Below are 17,242 nucleotides of genomic sequence, written 5' to 3'. Positions count from 1 at the left end.
CAAATGTCTGGATGATTTGTCCAGTTTAAGGACAAGTAAGTGAATCAAACGATTTCAAAGGTAACAGCCGCGACGAAAAAGCTCATATAGAAATGTCATAATGACTTTTCAACTAACACTGGTAAAGGGATGTTGAAGAGGACTGTGTATGTCTTGGAATTTCTTGGGAGAGTAACCACTCCGATCATATGTATACACAGAATATGAAATCTAGCTTTCACCCGAGGTACGTTCTAGAAGAAACTAAAATGCGAGTTATAACCATGATTTGTTGCATTTGATGTAGTAATCACAGTTACAGAAGTGTTAAACCTCTGCGTTCACACGTTAGAACTTTTTTTTCAGAACCGCTAGAACTTCCATTTTCTCCAATTTTATACTGAAATGTATTAATCGTCCACCAGGATTGTTGATTCACTTGTCAAATATGCCTTATACATACGGGATAAATATGGCGGGCAATCGTAACAAAGACCTAGATATTGGCGGGAAAGAAGAGCCAGCGTAGAAAATGTAGGTATAGTTACGTTGACAACACCAATAGCATTGTTCTTTCGATATCTGTCGGATATTAATCTAATCAATACATATCGAAATACTTTCCAAAGTGAAACTTTGTTTTCATTTATCATTTAGAATTGTTTACGCATCGAGAGTAGTAAACAGTAAATGCTTGATAACAGGGGACCTTTTCACGAAAGTTCGTAAGTGTAATTTTGATCGTAAGTGTAAATTAACGATTATGGTGGTTTTCACAAAGGAACCTACGAAAATCTTAAGTACAAAATTCATCGTAAGTCTACGAGAGCCCATAACCCACTCGTAAGTGTAAAATTTTACTCTTACGATGAAAAATTCGTCGTAAGTGTGATTCTTAGGGGTAAAACAAAGTCTTTAAACAAAATGGCGGCAGTGTTCTTTGTTTTATTCCAAAACAATCGTGCATTACGGAGAGAACGGATATTCAGAGATCGCTCACAGAGCATAGATATTTTAACGGACAAGGAACTTATAGCTAGGTATCGTTTCCCTCGTCGGGCAATACTGCAGTTAACAGAACTTGTCAAAGATGAGATACAACATCCCACATCTAGATCGCAGACAATTCCTCCACACTTGCATGTAAGTAAACACTGGCGAAATCAATTTCTCCGGTTATTCCCCTTGATTCACACTTCCGGCTGTCTGCTCGCTCTATTGTCTATTGTCGAAACGGCCTACTTTCACAAACTCTCTACGTTTCTGTTATCAGTAACTGTCATTTTTCATTGCCTACAACAATATACTTTTAAAGTACATTACGTTTTGTCAATTTCAGTGCATTTTGATTTTTATACCAATCTAAAACGATTTTTTCACAATTTAATTAGACAAAATCATTCAAAATATTCTTGCAAATCTTGTCTATTGCTAGATTTGATACTTGCAAATTATAAAGTACTCACTGTTGATAACGAAATAGTGTTGTTAAATTGAAGTAGATTCAATGACACGACTGTAAGAAACATTATTATATCTATAGGTCCTACATGTAGTCTAGTATTTTTTTCAGATAAAAGATAACACTGCAAACAATTATAAAATGTGAAGACATTTGGCACATCACTGTATATGATAAAATGTACAATTTCATTAATAAAATGCATTAAGGGAAATTACAGAAGTGAAAATAACAGCATAATTTGAAGTGTGTCAATTTTTATTTCTTAACAAAATAAATTTAAGTAAAATTTTTTTAAATGTGGAAACCAAGACATACGGATATGATGTCAATACCATTACCATTGTCAAATTAATATCTGTACAGTAGACAACATAAATGTAGATAGACAGACAGACAGACAAACTGATAGCAATATGTTCCAATATACACAAATGTATAAACACATACTTGCAAGATATATCGATGGATGAAGGTGTTCATTACTGTCGGTGATTTCAGTATTTTTAGAATTACATCCTTATATCGATCTAGATCAAATACGATATAGAACATTCAAATTTTTTTTAACAGGATGTTTGAACTGTTCTGAACTTTCAACGATGTACATGTGTAAACAAATTTTATTTTTGGAATTGAAATTAAATAAAAGGCCATTTGCCATGCAAGTTCAATTTGTGATGTGAGAAAGCAGACCATTTCAACAACAAAATGGAAAAAGAGCTAGATCTCAGAGGCATCCACCATTGGATTGAATATTCTTTTTGTTGGATTATGACCTGTTTGAAAATCATTAAATGTAATATTAAATGAAGAAATCTAAAGGGGAACATTCATGCCAAATTTTAAATAGATACTTCAATTGTCAAAATCAAGATGGCCACCTGTCTGCCATGTTGGATTCTGATCTCTGAAAATTTACTATGTGTATGTACAATTACAATTCTAAATATACCTTAAGGGAAACAAAAGGATTCCTTCAGTTATTTTAGTGAAACAATAGCAATATCAAAAATTATTCAAGGAATAATAATAATAGTAATTATACGACGGATGGACTGCAGTCACAAGGTGATTTTGATTAAAAGATGACATAGCAATGGTCCAAATAAGAAAAATTACCATCAAAGGGTAATAACTACATGGAAAAAAGTAAGGGGGCCAGGGACATTGTTTTGTATGCAACACTCAGGTTCATCAAGTTGTACATGTATTCCAAATATGGAAATTCTAGATTAAACATGAAGCCCAGAGGGCCCGTATCGCTCATCTGGTTTATTTGAGCAAACATACACATAATGTTCATGTTATATCTGTTTATGTCTAACAATGTATGATTATGGGGTGGGGACCTCAGCTGCTTCAAAGATATAACCTAGAAATGAAGTTAAAACTCAACAAGATTGTGTTTAGAGAAACCTAAAGCCCCTTCGGGGTGAGGAAGGACCCCTTGGCTTATTTTTACATCAGGATTGTGTTCATCTCTTGATCTTAATAGTTTCAAAAATGCAAGAAGTCCTTTATAGCAATCTAGTGAGATCCCTTTTGCCCTGCCCCTGAGGCCCCTGAGGCCCCTGGGAGATCCACCAAGGAAATGCTTCCTACCAAATTTTGTTAAATTCTTATCAGCGGTTCAGAAAAAGAAGTCAATTATGTTGACGGATGGATGGACGATGGATGCCTAATGCAAGTTTGACATGCCAAAACCTGCATAGTAATACAGGCAAATTGTATCCCCCTCCTTAAGGGACCACACCCTCTTTTGTTCATAACCTTTCTGTCAAGTTTGGCTTATGTCTACTCTGGATAGTCTCCTGTTGAACCCATGTTCATTCATGTGAACCAAGTTTCATTGAAATCCATGCATAATCCTGTGAGGAGACAGTGGTACAAAATTGTGTCCACAGACAGATCCCACAGACAGATATCTACATGACCCTAGGGTATTTACTCACACGTCAAGCTTTCTAAGCATACTGGTTTATAAGTTGTTGTTTTTTTTAATTTGATATCCTTTTGGAAATCATATACCAGGAATCAATATTTCAATCTTAATTATTAAACAGGTTATGACAACTCTACGATTCCTAGCAAAAGGGGAATATCTATGTGAAGTTGGAGACATCCATGGAATCAGCATATCCTCATCATCTAGGATAATTGCCTCTGTCTGTAAGAGTATTTCACGGACTTTACACAACATCACATTTTTGGAAAATGAGGACATAATTTTAGAAATAAAAAATGGATTTTATAAAATTTGTAACTTCCCAAATGTTGTTGGGGCGATAGATGGGACCTTGATTCCCATTCAAGGGATGTCTGGTGACGATGAGCCAAACTATGTTTCAAGGAAAGGATTCCATGCAATTAATGTGCAGGCGATTTGTGATGGAGACTTGAGGTACAATATATTTGTAGTTAATGTCATAATTTATGGTCAATTGTAAAATTTAGTTGATTCCTTTTCAATAATATTCACATTGGACTGGGGAAAACAATGCCAACTGAAAATTGAAATGGAGATTTGGAATGTTTTCATCAAACATCAGAGGATACAAATGTATAACTCTATTTAGAATTGTCTTCAATAATTGCCATATGGTTCTAATAATACATTTTACCAATTAAACACACACACACACACACTATATATATATATATATATATATATATATATATACCTATACAGCACACTTTTGCATTGTCCCTTGGTTGACAGGTTTGACTTACATATTCAACACCCATATTGGTAATCAGGTTTCAGAAGTTGATAGATAATTCCATCATTATTTCAAAATTACTAAATTACTCAAATGACTTATGCTGTAAATGTACATTTTATACATCTTAGGTTCACCAACATTGTAGTCAGGTGGCCAGGTTGTACGCATGATGCCTTTGTTCTACAAAATTCTGATATACCAGAATTAATGGCAATGACAGATGGATAGCTTCTAGGTGACAGTGGTTATCCATTGAAAAAGTGGCTCATGACCCCAATCTTAAATCCAAATACCGCTCAAGAACAAAGATTTAATAATGCCCACATTAGAACAAGAAATACCATTGAAAGAGCTTTTGGTGTTCTCAAAAGTCGTTTCAGGTATACATGCAATACAATCATGCATGTAACATCAGATGCATGAGATTATCAAAAAAATTGTATTTGACAAAATATCAGTTCATGAATTGTAATATGTACTTACATGTACATTACTTTAAATTTCAACAAAGGGCCATAACTCTGCAACTAATTCCTATTAACCCAAAATGAAACTTATTGATGTACTGAAATTTACATGCAACTGCCTCAAATTGCTACAGTATTTAAAGTTTTGTAACATTAACTATAACAGAGAAAAGTATGTATAAATGAATCATAACCTTATATAATTATTTGCAATATTTCAAATATTTCAGATGCTTGCAAAAAACTGCAGAATCTCTTCAGTTTTCCCCTGAGAAGAGGGTGAAGATCATAGAGGCATGTTTCAGATTACACAATGTGGCTGTAAAAGATATGATACCACACCGAGTTGATGATGACCATATCCACCTTTTTGGCAATGATGATGTGTATCAGTACAATGCAGCTGACATCAATGAAGGACAAACCACTAGAAGGAGAGTTATACAAAGGTTTTGATTCGAAAATTAAACTGAGTTAAATTTTAGCTGAGTTGATTTATAAATCAAACTTAGTTATATTGGCAAGAAAGAGTAACAAGAGGCCCATAGGGCCTGTATCATTCAATTCGTTATAGTAGCTTTATTGGTTGATGTTGACCAATGCTATAAATGGTTATTGGGTGTGGATCTCAACTGTTTCAAAAATGCAAGTAGCAATTAAAAAGACTTGCTTCTATCGGGCTCTGCCCCTCTGGTTCCAGGGAGTTAAAGTCACCATAAATGCAAAATCTGTTCCCCTTCCCCTGATAATGTTTCTGATCAAATTTGGTTCAAATACATTTAGGACTTTTTGATAAGTAGCGATTGTTGACTAACGACGGACACCGTGTCATGGCATAAGCTAAGATGGTTAGTTTAATGATTAATTTAATTTAATGATTGGGGATATACAATTTTCTTGGGACTGACTACCAGTATCGGCACACAAATTTGAGGCAATAGTCTCCAAGGCAATTGTTGATCTTCTGATGGGGGCCTGGGATAAAATTAATTTTGGGGACTGAAAGGCATATTGATATGCAGGCACTTCATGTTGGAAGCAATTTTACTATTTTTCGCAGATTCATATTTTATGTACATATATATAATTCACAAAAATAATTTTACATTTATATATCAACATTACACATGCATGGTGAACAATCTTACAGGTACGTTTTCCCTTCTTCTTTGAAAGTGAAACTCCCGCTGTCATGTGGTTTTCACTGCTTGCTGCTGCTCCAGAAGCTGAAAATCAAATACATGCAATCATGAATATATAAGGATAAAGAAAGTAGCCGTAATATATTTTAGGTTCAAACTCCAATCTGGATTGACTAGTGAGCAACACAGGCACTTTTATGAAAGAGGTCTGGGGAACTTTCTTGGAAAATTGAGTAATTCCCTAATAACTAAACATAATCTCTGTAAATGTACAATAAGTTGAACACATTGAATTTCATTTCTATTGCTTTACAATTCCTATTCTTTTAAAATACAAAGCTGTAAACACAAAAGATATACATGCAATTTAAAAAAAATAGAACAATTAAGGTGTGGGATTGGGTGGGGGCACAGTCAGCTTCGCTCCCTGCAGTCCACTAATATTTAATTAGAGTTTAAAATGATGTAATTTGTTTTGAAGTACTAATGTTATTATTACATTGAAATATATTACAATGTACAGGTCAATTTAATATATGTTCTATGTTGTAATTGTAAATGTCATTTATTTTACCTGAAGTAGAAGGTACATCTGGTCTACTACATGTGTATGCAGGGTCTGATGCCTCACCCACAGTATTGTCTGTGATCACAGCTGGATATCCTAAATAGATAAATAAGATGAACTAGTAAAAAAAAATTCAAAAAGCACCATACATACTATATTGGAAAAACTATATTTGTTTTAACCACACATTTATATACATTTATAAGTATATATATATATCACTTCCTGAAAGACAAGTACATGTACATTTGTACATCTTAAATAGAGTTTTATATTTTTTCAAATATATTAAATATAATTAGCATTTTATCATTCTAGATTTAAAGCAGTTTTAATGCATTATTTTTTTCTAGATTCATGCAAAATTACCTGATATTGGTAAAAGACTCTGCATATCCTCATTAGGCGGCAGCACTGAGATGGTGTAATCTGTAATGATTAGGTTGAAAAACAATAAATAAAATTATCAGTGAGGAAATCTATTTCAATTATTTAACATTTTTTTAAATTAATCATTACTCTAATTAACTATATCACTGAGGATTACTGCCCTTGAATTAATAAAAAAAAATTGGTGGACAAAACAGGTAGCTTCTTCTTCTGCAAACTTTTTTTGTCAAATTTAACTTAAATTAAGCATATCCTTAATCTGATAAATTACATACATGTACCAATAATTACTTCAACTAGCTGTAAATTATTTGAAGCAATGAAATGATATCATGTAAAATTACCAAAATCAGAAATTTCTGAATGTAGACCACTAGTGGCACATACTGAGGTGTCAATGCCTCCCTCTATTCCTTCCACAGCACATTTACTTAAAGTTCTAACTACCTAAAACATTATTTGAAAATGAAGACATATTAAAGAAATATTCTGTTGTAAAATATGTGTATGCCAGTGCCAGAGTTAGTGAATGTTGTATACATGCATATTGTATTCAACCTTAAGAGCGCCCCCTTCCATTTTTTGAGGTACAAAGGTACAAACTAGTATGCTGTTACATGTAAAGTGTACATTTATTAGTTATAATATTCTCAATATTTCACATAGACTTACTCGATCACTTCAGCTTTGCATGTGCCTAATAAAGTCCATCCGCCTAGTAATTTTCATCATATAGTACCCTAAATTGTTTTACTAGTTGAACAGAATAATGAATTTCAAATTTTTGCATATACATCTAGATGCCATAATATTATGGTAAGTGATATGAAGAAAAAAGTTATTTTGCTTATCAATTTTAATGTGCCATTGCTTAAATGACCAGAGGGCTCGAAACATGACGCATGCCTGTTCTGAGCCAGGCCGGACTACAGACTAGTCCGATTCTAAAGGACTGTACAGTAAATATGTATATGCTTACTAATCTCTCCCAAGACTTCAATGTGTCCTCTGGAGCAGGACTACCACCTGTCAACCTCTGCCCCCTCACTCTTGAAGACTCCTTCTTTTTGTTATGGAGTAAATATCCTACCATTTCTTTTTCACTTCTGACACTTCCCTCACACTTGATGTGTGGCTGCATTAACTCTATCAAAATATTTTCAAGAGTATATTTTTCACAATATGCTCAATTTATACAATATAATGATTTAGTATGTTCAAATATTACCTATTTTATCAATCTATTGAAAAAAAAAGTTACTTAAAATACAATTTAATATTCCAATCACAGTTCATCTGTTGATATTTTCAAAATATTTTTAGAGACAGTTCATTATCATGAATATTCCCTCCCTATTTACTAAAATGTGAAACATGCTATGGTTTTTGTCAGCAACAATTTTTTTTTCTCATATCCTTTTTATCAAAGTTTAATAACTCTAATATTTTTACTTCCATTTGAACTTTTCAAAGTTTTTTTTTTTAATTTTCCAATGGCATTGTGAATATTTCATTTGTTTGAAAATAAAGTGTGAATATTTGTGATTTCATCATCTGTTGTTATCTCTATCAGATTATAAAATTGGGTCATTCCTGTACAGCGGTCCATCTTTTAATTGATAAGAAGGATACAGATATAATGTACAAATATCAAATATCAGCAAAATATCTTGATTACCCACTTTGTAAAGGGAGATAATTAAGTGTGTTTAGTGTGATCAATAAGTTTAAAAAAAATAAACTTTTAATAAAATAACTTGATGCTAAACACGAGAAAATGGCCCGGTCCGTAACCAAGCAAAACACGCGTTGCAAACGAATCGTGTTAGAATGTGCGTTATTTTGTAAACTTTTTCATCATATACTTTTGCGACCAGTTTATAGATTCTACATGTATATTTTATATGCGTTTAATAAGATTGATGTAAGTAGTCTATACAACCACCTAATACAAAAGATTTACAACGCACAGTGTCCCATGTTAGCATACAATGTACTGTGTCAAAGGTTAAAAGTTGGCAGTGCTACGGTAGGGCCTACAGTGTTCTGAACAAAAACAAGTAGAATCTAGGTTAACTACTACAAAACTGAAAATAAAAATGATTTGAATGTGATAATGTGATCTGCATGATTCGCTCAATCATGAAAATTCTTTTCAATTTAAATTCTTCTTTCATATTTTACTAAGATATCATGTTATAAATCGCGATTTTTTTCCGCTGACGTCCGCAGACGAATTTAGCTCTCACCAAAGCAGACGATCACATTTTGTTTACATTGTAAACGCGAACTCGGAAAGTTTTTGTTCATATTCAAGCGGTCAAGACAAAGACTAGCACACTTGAGGCAATTCGATTTTTAAGCAACCAAAACGTTTATAACATGCGAAATGGATTTTGTTAACAATTCTCCAACAGAAGTAAATAATAATTTTAAAAAAAAACGCATTTCACTTACCTGTCTGTTATCTTTTTCGATCACTTATTTTTCGCCTCGTTTGTCAAGTTGATGGAAAGTTTGCCGCGAATAACACTCAAATTTTCTACCACAGACTGTGCTAGCGCTTGCAGTTCAGATTCCGTCCAATTTGGCTTTCTTTTGCTCATTGTTGCAATGTTGTTGTTTTCGTATACGTTGTACAGGTATAACGGAAGTTAAAACGAGCGATCTACGCATGTGCTTCAAAAGCGAAAGTAGGTTGCTCAGGAGAATTTTACTCGTAAGTGTGATCGTAGCAGTTTTCGTAAGTGTAAAACTTAGGAATAATCGTAAGTGTAAAACTTACGAACTTTCGTGAAAATTTCAGAAACATGTCTTTTGGTTTGGTTTGGTTTATTTTGTTTAACGTCCTATTAACAGCTAAGGTCATTTAAGGACGGCCTCCCGTGCGTGCGACATGTATGCGTGTGTTGAGTGCGTATGTTTGTTTTGGCAGGCTGCGGTATGTTCGTGTTAAGTCTCCTTGTGATAGACTGGAACTTTTGCCGATCTATAGTGCTACCTCACTGAAGCATACTGCCGAAGACACCCAGCAGGACACCCCACCCGGTCACATTATACTTTTAGCATTTCTTAAATTGAATTACCAGATAATGATTTGTATGGTTTGATATGCATCTTATCAACAGCTATGGGCTATTTTCAGTGGGTTTGTGTGTGTGAGAATGTGTTTGAGAGGGCGTGTGGGTGTGTTTCTGAGAGTGTGAATGTAGGTGTTTGGGAGGTCGACTTTATAGTTCTACCTCATTGAAGCATACTACCAAAGAAACTCAGCAGGACACCCCATTTGATCACAGTATTCTTAAATTTGTAATCAAATTAATGATAAGGAGAATACAGCAATATCGAGAATTGAAACTAAGAATTAACCATATGTGATAGTCATTATGGTTTATAGTTTTAACGGTTTTTTATTTTTATCTTGGACACTGAAATTGTGTCAGAGGAGAACGTACTCACAGAAATGTTGGTGGTTCTTTACATGACGGAAGCAGAGAAAACGATAATTAGTTTTCCAAATTAGGGAACAAACAGCACCAGGATATAGGGGAATATAAGATTATTTAAATGACAGGAAACCAAGGAACACCAAATCCACAATCGGCATTAAAAAATTTTCGCGGTTTTATCAAAATTCATGGATATTATTAAACAAGCAACAACCCTTTTCTGTTATCTGTTTTCTAGATTTTCCAGATAATTAAATAACAACAGCATGGCGTTCAATAAAATGGAAGAACAGGTTCCCCAATAAGTGAAGGTTGTTTATCCTGTATATCTTACTCGAGTTAGTTAATTTTAAAGCGAGTGCCTTTTCAAAATTTAAAATTTCAACTAATGCGATTTCATTAAACACTATAAACGTCACTCGTTGGGGGAACAGGTTTATCCCAAAACATATTTACCTAGATATGTACCGTGTTCCGCTCTCCCAACGTAACTAAATTATGTTACCTACGCGACAAAATATATCTCGTAACGAAGGAAAGTTTATTATCTATCTTCGATCGACGGCTAATGTACATGGTATCATAAGTTAAATATGTAATCTTACAATGTGAAATAATTACTAGTATGACAATTACTATGTTTTTATTATCAGAACATCGGAAGATGACACCGTGAATTCGAGCGTCACCACTGTATATTACACCAATCACTAATATATTCAATTATCGATACTTTCCTGGACTTGGTAAGTATGCTACCATTGTTAATAGTGATGGTAAGAGTTAGATAACATTATCCGACATTTCCTGACAGGAGAAAGGTGTTCAAAAACAGAATGATATATTTTGAAGGGAATATCACGGATAAGGCCTACAATATTAATTAGATGCAGCGACCATTTCATTCAAATGACTACGAATAGGGTCAGCGATTTAATCACTTTGTTATGTTTTGATAATTCATTCATGGTTATCGAGGTCCACTGCATATCGAGAAATAACGGCTGAGGGTAGGGAAATTTTGGTTCGCCATGATCAACGCGATATCATACTTCCATGCGTAGTCAATGTTACCATCATATTCGTAAAAAAACCCAAGATTAATCGACCTTTCCACGAGGACATCCCTCTCATCCCTGCATGACAAAGTTGAACCCCGGTAATTCCTCAAAACGTGTTTTGAACGACAGACGACAAGAATGAGGGGAGTAGTAAAAGAAGGCCTTGGTAAAGCCAGTGGAAGACAATCTTAATTGCTGGAGGTCAGAAATGACAAATCGGAGGCATTTAATAGGGTGTGAAAAAGGGAAAGAAATAACACAATGTAACGAAGTTTATCACATGGCAAATCAGTTGTGAAACTAGTGTAGTTATTGGATATTACTATTTACTTTTCGCTACATATCTTAACGATGTTTATACTTTACTTTTCAGGTTTGTCGATTTCAGCTTCCATCATTTCAATAAACATGAAAGCGCCCACATGGAAATCGGCCAAATCAATCTGTGAAGGTAAACCGGACTACTGGTTTTGAACAGCCATGACAAAGTGGCGAACATCATGATGGCGGACAACAGATCTTTCAGTTCGAATATGTATGATCACATATTATATCTTATTAACAAAGGTCACCAAAACACTAGTTCCTTAAAGTGTGAACAAGTACTATAACAAGATACTGGCGATACATGGTTAGTATCTTACAATATAAGGTTTAATTTTCCATTTCGAGCCAAAAATAAACCTTGTATTGTAAAATACTAACAATGTATTCTGTTTATTCTGCAACAATATGCTACGTGTTGACGATATCTAAAACAAGCAAATTACCGTTTTGTTAACCTTTCTTGGCTACTGGTGACCCCGAGTGACGTGAACGTCTACATCGCGCAGGAAAATATCCATTCATTGATACCACTTGCGTGTATTTACTACCACGAAACTATCAATGCGCCATTAAAAATAGTTCTACGCTTTTTATGTAAATCAGAGTTCAGTTTCAGTTAAATATGTATGGAAATATCACACAAATATGAATTATTGCTGACAAAGGCCCATTTAATTTACAATATGTTAACAATCAGCAAAACAATTTAGAATTCGCAAATTGAAAGAAGTGCCGTTAGATGTGGAACAAATAAAGCATACGTTTATCCGTCATTTGTTATCGGTCAGTGTGTTTGATAATTGCAGGATAAAGGGTTATAATACACTAGTTCCTTAAAATAAGAACAGGTACTCTCCCAAGACACGGTTATAATACACTAATTCTCTAAAATGTGAACAGGTTCTAACAAGAATAGGTTAAAATACACTAGTTCACTGAAGCGTGAACAGGTACTCTATCATGAAATGGTTATAATACACTAGTTCACTGAGAAGCGTGAACAGGTACTTATCGAGAAAGGGCAGCAATGTACTAGTCCCTCAAGGTGCGAAATGGTATTGAACAGATAATTAATTGAGAAAAGCAACAATGACCTTATTGTTCCCTAAAGTATGAACAGGTATCTTTATCGAGAAAGGCAATAATGACTCGTTCCTTTACGTGTGAACACATATTGTAATATGAAAGAGCATCTATTCCCTTATGCGTCAAACACAAACAAACTACAGCCTCCCAAATCACACACATCTTATACAAGTATTTCGCACACAGGGGAGGTTGTCAATAAATTACATTTGCTGTTGACATTACGTGAAGCAATACTAAATAAAACAAAATCAAACTTGTGTAGGGAGGTCGAAACTCAATTGATGCAACTTATTCTTGTTTTCCATTTTTCATAATTACGCTTTGTCGGAGATGTAGCACTTTGTTTTTTGTAATATTCCAGAGGAACGGGCACCTACTGGTTTGGGCTTTACACCAATAGGACGACATGTGAGGGATACCATTGGCTAAATGGTAATTCATTAAACCAGACTCTACAGTGGGATGCTACGACAAAACAGCCTTCCGATTGTAGTAATAGTCTCTGTGTTAAAATGCACAGATTCAATTTAAAAAACTGGACTATGCCAGAAAGACAAAGAAGCATATTTGTGCAAAATTAGTAAGAAAATATTAAACGGGTGTCTTTGGTTATAATCGCTTTACAATGTCTCGGGAGGAAGACCTATATAATATGTGTATGATTTATGGATTGGGATTCTATTTCTACCCTCTCTGTCCTTATTTGGTTTGCTGCCCTATAGTTGTCCTTAAAGACTGATCACATGTTTGTTTTCTAGATTCCTTTTTTACCCTCAGGGATATAAGATACGTTATTTTAATATAAATGCGAAATAAAATCTATTTTAGCATAGCCGATGATGATGTTTTTTTATGCTTAATTACAGAGACAGATGACAACCGGATTTCCACTTCCGGTTTCGTAATGACCAACATGTCAACAACTACAAACCCAACAACCGCCACTTGCGAATGCTGCAGTAAGAGATAAGCCACAAAGTTTACCGAAAGAGAACTTGCAGAGTTAATGACAGAACTGAAAGCCAATCTCTCGGTTGCTAAGAATAGTACCTCCGCCTTCCGACGCAAGTTTACCAGCGTGTACGATTCCACCGATAGGTTTTCAATACTGCTATCAGCTATTGTAAATTATTCTGACAGAATGGTCGCAATGTACTCAACAAATACCGGTATAACTGTGACGTTGGTATAAAATCACCATCGTACATCAATTCAAGTTTATTTAAATTTAAAATTTATAAGATTTACTGCCTATTTGGAAGCATTCGGGATTTTTTTAATTTGACGAGCGAGAAAAAGCCAAACAAATATTGTTTTATACACTGAAATGTATAGGATTGTTTAGTGCATTTTTTTTTACAAAGCAGTGTTGTTCAAAATTGCATACCCTTGAACAATGTCCAGCTGGTACAACCAGAAATATTAGCCCCAAGGAAAACAAATTCATATAGTTACAGCTGTATCAGACACGAGACTGTGACCTCTATATTCATTTTTTGAAAAGGAGAAAAACACAATCCTTTCCACAAATCACCCGGTATAGTAATGAGAATTATAGTCCAATTCATAAATACATAATTGTTTATCATCTAATATAGTATATATTCTGACATTTCAAACGTAGACGAATCAGAGCGAATTCTTATTCATCCTTGATCTTGAGAGACGTATAGTTGTCGTTTCCCAGACAGAATAGTGTCAGTTTATATCACCTTGTAGATTAAGTTACCTAGGTTGACTTAAATTTGACCTTTCTTCAGATATACACACGCTGTTGACCCTACAGATCACTGCGTGATGGAACCATAACAACAAATCATTTGTATGATGTAGTTTGCCTATATGTATATATTTCTTCTGACTGAATAATGTCAATGTGCTTTTGAATTTGCAGTCGTGAAACAGTGTATTTTTTCAGACGATATTTTAAAAATGAAATGTTTGGTTTAGAGGAAATCCAAATGCCTCGTTTTTATGTTCCCTATTATTTGAACGTTTTACTCTGTACAGTGTTATCAAATTACATTCTTGTTAAAGGAAACGACATTCAAAATATATTTTTGGAATTAACCGAAAAAATATTTTGAGCAAATATTGAATTCGCTTTCTGCACCCATTCAAATAAGACCGAGTGTATACAATGACATTATAAGTTAAATTTATTTCTAGGCATCTGCTTGGGATCTAACCAAGAATCAATGGCTTACTACGATTCATCCGCTTCAAAATGAGGTAAAGGAGTCAGTAGGAAGAAATTAGTATTAGTGTTACTACAGAAATGTTTATGAATTTGCTACGTTGATTCTAATTATGTTCACATACTGTTATTAGTTCTCTGGGGTTATTTATAGAGTAAGTAGCATAACTCTCACACAGGCATATATAATTAATTCATTGGATTTCTGACATAGTCTTCACGAGTTTTAAATGCTCGTATCAAAAAAGTACAAAAAGATCTACAACACCGTACATCACTGACTAAGATAGAAAACTTCTCAGGTATATCCAAGTGACTCATACTTACAGGTAAATTCAAAAATAACTCATTTCTGAGCTCATCATACAAAGAACAAAAGCACACAAAATGTATCTCATCTTCAAGTATCGATCTCCTACAAACATTGAGACAGTATATACAAAGTCTGTCATCTCTAGGAGTACCATTCCATCTACGTTTCAATCGCAAGATGATGATTACCACTTCTGAAACGCGCTAATACAGTACGCATATACCTGTTCATGTTTGGAAAAAGATAATCTTCTTTACAAAACATACTTTTAAACTGCCTATAAGTATATAACTTGTCATTGTTATTCAATATGTCATACCATGATTGCAAAAAGGTATCTATCAACCTGGTTTTAACATTTTGGAGTAAAACAGAAATGTCTCCAACACCCTGATTTAGCCAAGCTTCATTAAAGCCAAGACTGCCAAGTATTTGTCTCACATAAGTGGCCCAAGTTATTCTACCTGCAAGATCCAGTCTATACAACATTTCATAGCTTTTGGATACCTTATAGCTGGCATAGACATTACTTTTGGATACCTTACAGCTGGCATAGACATTACTTTTGGATACCTTACAGCTGGCATAGACATTACTTTTGGATACCTTACAGCTGGCATAGACATTACTTTTGGATACCTTACAGCTGGCATAGACATTACTTTTGGACACCTTAAAGCTGGCATAGACATCGCTTTCAACCAGTATTTTACTAGTCTCAATGTATATATAACATGTAGGGAGTATCTCCCAAGTTCACCGTACACAAATTTCTGCTGGTGCTCGAGTTGACGCCTAAAACTCTTCTACAAAACTTCAAATGTACAGATTCTATTGCATCACTCCGGGTAAAACTCCACACTTAGAACTGCACAATAACGAAGAATTGGAGTAATCATATGATCAAAAAGGTAAAATGCTGTATTTACATCAATATTGTTCATGTACATAAACTTCTGAATAACAAATGAAGCTTTTTCAGTATTACTGTACAGATCTTCGACCCTCCTCATACCAGCCAGATTTGGGCTGCTGACCCGTCACATAAATTTGCTGTAGAGATTAGATAGCCAGTGGTTTGCCTGGACAACCAAAGACACTCAATCGCGGTCTTTAAATGTTGCACATGTATATACGGCCTTACTATACTAAGAGGAACGTACGCAGTTTGCCAGCTCTAATAGGTGTCCTTTTAACTGTTGTTCAACGATCTCTAATAATGTCTTTGACTAAAATTTCTTTTCAATAAAAGTAGTAAATATGAACGTATTTTGAACATGCAGGTACTCCAAATGTCGCCCACGATAACGTACAAACACATTAACATCATTTGGACGACGACAGCTATAGAAATAACAATAATCATATATGGTACAAGAAAATAATTTTAGGTTGCAATCCTATAAAACTTTGATACATCATAACTTTTGTAGCAATCGTTCAAAACAGATCATTCGTTGGTGATCAATTATTGATTTTCTTCAGTTATCGATTTTTGATTGATGATGAAATTTAATCGGTTATTCGGTTACTAATTGACCGAGGATCGGTTGATTGTTAAATTTGAAACTTTAGCTGAGAAAGTCGTAAGGGCTGCACTGTAAAATATCGTTTACAGTTGCGAGGTTGGTTGTACCAGATCTGCGTGCGCAAGTTATGCACATTAGTAATGCTAGTTCGCACATATTAAATTTATTCTCAAGATTCTGAAGGCAGTAATTTGATTTGTTAACCGTAAAGGTTCCCTGGATGTCGCCAGATCCTCTTTGAAACGGAGTGATAATAAGGATCTGAATTAGATTGTGTCATCACATTAAATGAATGCCACTCACGACAAGATCTCAACAGCGATATTTTCAGTAAATTTCAGTTTGTTTATTTTAATCGGAAAGGAATTTCATACCACTTTCCTGACTATGGATATTATCATATGTAATCGCTCATGTTACAAAGATAACATCCCTAGGTGACTGATTCAATTTAATGGGGTCGACAACCTAAGGGCCCGAAGGGCAGTGCCAAAATGGGTCCATTTAGTAATATGCTTACAAAATATGGGTCCAGATGCACAG

General features: G+C 34.4%; 1 pseudogene; it reads left to right on the top strand.

Annotated features, from left to right (window-relative positions):
- The first annotated feature begins 903 nt into the window (after positions 1 to 903).
- LOC117316308 lies at positions 904 to 5,168 on the top strand (annotated as a pseudogene).
- Positions 5,169 to 17,242: the final 12,074 nt, after the last annotated feature.

This window comes from Pecten maximus, chromosome 18 (genome assembly GCF_902652985.1).
Source record: "Pecten maximus chromosome 18, xPecMax1.1, whole genome shotgun sequence".
Taxonomy (NCBI): domain Eukaryota; kingdom Metazoa; phylum Mollusca; class Bivalvia; order Pectinida; family Pectinidae; genus Pecten; species Pecten maximus.
This window is presented reverse-complemented; position numbering and strand designations above follow the sequence as displayed.